Raw genomic sequence first — 6,000 nt, 5'->3', positions numbered from 1 at the left:
CCAGTGTTTAAAAAAAATGCGTCTCAACTGCTCCAATACTCCTGACATACGGGATCACTACAGGTTTTCACGTAGGCAGCGGTTGTCCTTCTCTCCTGGATTGGCTGGAGCTTTCTTTAGGAGCCTTCCCAGCTTTGACGAAAGTCCAGCTGGGATAACCACATTTACTCAGGGCCTTCTTGATGAGCTGTTCTTCTGCCTCCCTGGCCACTGTGTCAGTGGGGATAGTGTTCGCTCTGTGTTGGGGCGATCGTGGCTCAAGAGTTGGGCGTTCGCCTTGTAATCAGAAGGTTGCCGGTTCGAGCCCCGGCTTGGACAGTCTCGGTCGTTGTGTCCTTGGGCAAGACACTTCACCCGTTGCCTACTGGTGGTGGTCAGAGGGCCCGGTGGCGCCAGTGTCCGGCAGCCTCGCCTCTGTCAGTGCGCCCTAGGGTGGCTGTGGCTACAATGTAGCTTGCCATCACCAGTGTGTGAATGTGTGGATGACTGGATATGTAAAGCGCTTTGGGGTCCTTAGGGACTAGAAAAGAGCTATATAAATACAGGCCATTTACCATTTGTAGCGTCCTGATGACACCCAGTTTGTGTTCCAACGTTTCTCCCACAAAACGCTACGTCCAGATGAACAGAATCAACTTTTTGGAGATTTATCATGCAATCTTTAATCTGCTATTTCCAGTTCATGTAAATGCATAAGTGTTGACATTATCTTCAGATATCAATTTAAATAATAATTACAAATGTTTTAATAAAGTTATTATAAAGGTGTTTCTTTGACATAAATCACAAGCGACTATCTTTCTTCTGATACCACAAGCAGCTCAGACAGAGTTTACCTGCATGTTGCTGATTTAGGAAACACATTTGGTGAATATTACAGTAGGCTAAATTAACACTGGTGGCCTAATTTTTCATGTGTCTGAGCAAAAACACAAAATCCCTGAGCGGTGTCCCTTGGACCACTGTGAGCAACAGCACACGTCTGCACTGTGGTCACGCCAGCATCGAATCCATCCAAATTAAATGGTTTATTAAAATAATCAAATTACAGCATTTACATTTATGTTAGACTACTTTTAATTAATTGCTTTAGCCCACTTACAATGAAAATTTTAAAAAAATCTTGTTCATGACCTGTGTAGCATGTTAACACTATTGGAAGTAAAAATAACTTGAACTCCAATTTTGAAAACACAACTTATTTATTTATTATAAAGCTCTGACTTGTATTATGAGTCTGTGGTCTGGGAGAGAGTCTGTAACTCTGTCTGCAAAATACAGTATATAATGACCAATGTTGGGCAATTAATTATATCGTTACTTCTTCAAAAAAGTAACTGAGTTTTGCAAAGAACAAAGTTTTTTGCAGCCATTTACCTAAAAATGCAGCCAAGGCGTTTTTTTAAATAAACATTTCAAACTATTTACAGAACAATCAGCTGTTCTACATCAAATTTGATGCCACACAAATTATTTGTGCCACTCCAAAAAATAATTTCTGTCCACATAAAGGAGAACAACAGCCTTATACCTGCAGACCTGACAACAGGAGATGTACAGTGGGGCAAAAAAGTATTTAGTCAGCCACCGATTGTGCAAGTTCCCCTACTTAAAATGATGACAGAGGTCAGTAAAGTAAAGAGGTCAGTAAAGGTCTGGAGACTGGCTAGGCCACTCCAGGACTTTCAAATGCTTCTTACGGAGCCACTCCTTTGTTGCCCCGGCGGTGTGTTTTGGATCATTGTCATGTTGGAAGACCCAGCCTCGTTTCATCTTCAAAGTTCTCACTGATGGAAGGAGGTTTTGGCTCAAAATCTCACGATACATGGCCCCATTCATTCTGTCCTTAACACGGATCAGTCGTCCTGTCCCCTTGGCAGAAAAACAGCCCCATAGCATGATGTTTCCACCCCCATGCTTCACAGTAGGTATGGTGTTCTTGGGATGCAACTCAGTATTCTTCTTCCTCCAAACACGACGAGTTGAGTTTATACCAAAAAGTTCTACTTTGGTTTCATCTGACCACATGACATTCTCCCAATCCTCTGCTGTATCATCCATGTGCTCTCTGGCTAATTTCAGACAGGCCTGGACATGCACTGGCTTCAGCAGCAGAACACGTCTGGCACTGCGGGATTTGATTCCCTGCCGTTGTAGTGTGTTACTGATGGTGACCTTTGTTACTTTGGTCCCAGCTCTCTGCAGGTCATTCACCAGGTCCCCCCGTGTGGTTCTGGGATCTTTGCTCACCGTTCTCATGATCATTTTGACCCCACGGGATGAGATCTTGCGTGGAGCCCCAGATCGAGGGAGATTATCAGTGGTCTTGTATGTCTTCCATTTTCTGATGATTGCTCCCACAGTTGATTTTTTCACACCAAGCTGCTTGCCTATTGTAGATTCACTCTTCCCAGTCTGGTGCAGGTCTACAATACTTTTCCTGGTGTCCTTCGAAAGCTCTTTGGTCTTGGCCATGGCGGAGTTTGGAGTCTGACTGTTTGAGGCCGTGGACAGGTGTCTTTTATACAGATGATGAGTTCAAACAGGTGCCATTCATACAGGTAACGAGTGGGGGACAGAAAAGCGTCTTACAGATAAGAATTATGAGTGCTACGTAGAAAGATATATACATGAGTGCAGGTGGTGATCAGTGCCAGACATGAAATGATGCAGTGACACAGCGTAGGGTCATGTGTTAGTGGCGGGGACAGTCATGTGGTTATTGTTCATGTGTCCAACAGCAGAGGGGAAGAAACTGTTCTTGTGGCGAGAGGTTCTGGTGCGAATGGACCGGAGCCTCCTGCCTGAGGGGAGAAGGTCAAACAGACTGTGTCCAGGGTGAGAAGGGTCAGCTGAGATCTGGGCTGCACGCCGCAGTGTCCTGGAGGTGTACAGGTCCTGCAGAGATGGGAGTCTGCAGCCAATCACCTTCTCAGCAGAGTGCACAACACGCTGCAGTCTCTGTTTGTCCCTGATAGTGGCTCCAGCGTACCACACGGTGATGGAGGTGGTGAGGATGGACTCGATGATTACAGTGTAGAATTGCATCATCGTCCGTGTTGGCAGGTTGAATTTCTTCAGCTGCCTCAGGAAGTGTACCTCTGGTGCAAATTACTGACCTCTGTCATCATTTTAGGTGGGGGAACTTGCACAATCGGTGGCTGACTAAATACTTTTTTGCCCCACTGTATCACTCCTGTAACACCTGTAACATTCAGCAGTCGCCTCATTGTTCTGACACACACAACAAAACTATTGACTACACTACACACTAACTACACAAGATTTGCACTAAACGTCGAAAATCTCTCACATCTCAAAATGCCGCCGTCACTCCTAAAACTGCCTCCCGTTTCTTAACAACTAAATGCCACGTTGCTATATAATAATATAATATATGGCAATAGCTGTTTATTAGAGATTGGTTGATCATATTTAAGATCAAATAATTAATTAATGGCAGGACGTCTTTGAGCAGTTTTGTAGGAATGGGATCTAAAAGACACGTTGATGGTTTGGAGGAAGTAATTATTGAAGTTAACTCAGAAAAATCAATTGGAGAAAAAGAGTCTAAATGAATATCAATGTAATAAAAGTAGCTGTAGATAATATTACATCTGTTGGATGATTTTTGGTAATTTTGTCTCTAATGATAATTTTTTTTGTGAAGAAATGGTAAATGGCCTGTATTTATATAGTGCCTTACTAGTCCCTAAGGACCCCAAAGCGCTTTACACATCCAGTCATCCACCCATTCACACACACATTCACACACTGGTGAAGTTCAAGTTCAAGAAGTTCATGAAGTCATTACTAGTTAATGTTAAAGGGATGGTTGGCTCAAAAGAGCTCTGACTTTTTGTCAGCCTGGCTACAGTGCTGAAGAGAAACCTGGGGTTCTTCTTATTTTCTTCAATCAGTGATGAATAGTAAGATGTTCTGGCTTTGCGGAGGGCTTTCTTATAAAGCAGCAAACTATTTCTCCAGGCTAAATGATGATCCTCTAGATTTGTGACACGCCATTTCCTCTCCAGATTACGAGTCATCTGCTTTAGGCTATGTGTTTGAGAATTATAGAATGGGGTCAGGTACTTCTGATTTGAGGCCTTAGATTTCTCAGGAGCTACAGTATCCAGAGTCGTACGTAATGAGGAGGTAAAATTATTAACAAGATAATCGACCTCTGTTGGAGTAGTATTCAGGTAGCTGCTCTGCTCTATGTTGGTACAGGGCATTGAAGATGATAACAGTGGATGGATTATATTCTTAAACTTAGTTACAGCGCTTTCAGAAAGACATCTACTGTGATAAAGTCTACTCTCCACTAGGGATGGGTATCGGAAACCGGTTCTTGTTGAGAACCGGTTCCCACTGTTTCAATTCCTTGGAATTGTTTGCCATTTTTGCAAACGATTCCCTTATCGATTCCAGTTTCCCCAAATGACATCATCACGTTGCAGAGCGTCATTTACCTGGCAGGAAACACGGCGGCTCAAACGCTCAAAAGTTTGGTTATACTTTTCGAGAACGGATGACAACAGGGCAACTTGCAATACTTTTTTTTTTTTGTGTGTGTGTCCCATTTGGATCTATAGCCATCAGAATTGTTGTCTTGAGGCCAAGAAAGATGCCAAGCGGATTTATTTTAACAAGTGGATCATCATGGCCTTGCCATATTGGTCCATTTGATTGACCTTTATTATAATTATGAATTTATTTTATTTTCAGTTGCAAACGGGACAGACATGACTGTGGGATAGGACAGGGGGAAAGAATGAAAGAAAGAGAGGGAGAGAAAGAAAGAAAACCAAAGGGGAGAAGAGACGGTGAGAAGGGGGGGGGAAGAGAGAAAAAAACAAACAAACAAAAAAAACAAAACTCCTGGGTCACCTGTATGGAGAAAAAAAAACAGAGGAGACAGCAAACAACAAAGAGCAACATAATAAGAAAAAAAAAAGCACCATCACAATAAACTAGCTAGCCGTAGATATCAATAGTTACTAAATAATAAACGATATTGTGCAGCACGCAAGATAGACAGCGCACAGTGTGCTTTGAGGCAGCAGCCAAGAAAGCTGTAGTCCGCGTCTGTGAATACCCATGTGTACACCTGTGTGCATACCTGTGTGGATCAGCATGCTTGCATTCCAAAGGTTTCTCCATGTAATGATCTGCTAGGGAGTGTGGGGAGCCACAGCCCTGTCCTTTATGGTATCAAGCAGGTATGGAGGAGATCAAAACTCCAGACATCCAGAGGCCCCCAGAACACAAGAGACCAAGGAAGACCCACAGAGGGGCAGCTGCGCCACTGTCCCAGTAAGAGCTAAGGAGAGTCCCAGATGAGGGCTCATTCAGCAGCCGCGGAGCAGAAGCCAGGGGGAGTTGCAGTGATGCGCCCGTGAGCTCCGCCGGCAGCCAGCTGTGCCTGAGTGACCGAGCCCCAGGCCGAGAGGCCGCCAAGGAGTGAGCCGGTGTGTACCCGGACGCCCACCCCCAGATACAAAGAACCACCAACGCACCGACACATGAGGGAGTCCGCCACCGGCAGGGGAAGTGGTGGTGGGTGGAGATAGGCCTCCAAACCTTGGAGGGCCCGAGATGTCCCCAGAGAGGTGGCGTCTGATACCCAACCTGACATATAGACACAAACATACAGGCACACACAGACACAAACATCCATTCCCACCCTCATGCTCTCATGTGCACTTCACACTCAACCGACGTGGAGACAGACATAAAGAGACGCTGTATACACGATCACACTCCCCAAGCGTACTCCACAAACCGGGTCTAGGTACTCTTGCCCCTGGAGGGGGGAACCGCACCCAGACCCAGGTGGTGTTACCCTTTTCCCTGCGGTGGGGAGAGGCAGACCGCCCCGACTCCGCAGCAGCAGGGAGGCCCCCACGATGCCAGGGGTGAGGTGTACATCCTGATGGTAACTTGGACTCCGTGTATCGTGCCCACCCCCAAGATCCTATATGTATGTGTAATGAGAGT

This window comes from Astatotilapia calliptera, unplaced genomic scaffold (assembly GCF_900246225.1).
Source record: "Astatotilapia calliptera unplaced genomic scaffold, fAstCal1.2 U_scaffold_4, whole genome shotgun sequence".
NCBI lineage: Eukaryota > Metazoa > Chordata > Actinopteri > Cichliformes > Cichlidae > Astatotilapia > Astatotilapia calliptera.
Note: the sequence above shows the minus strand (reverse complement) of the source record.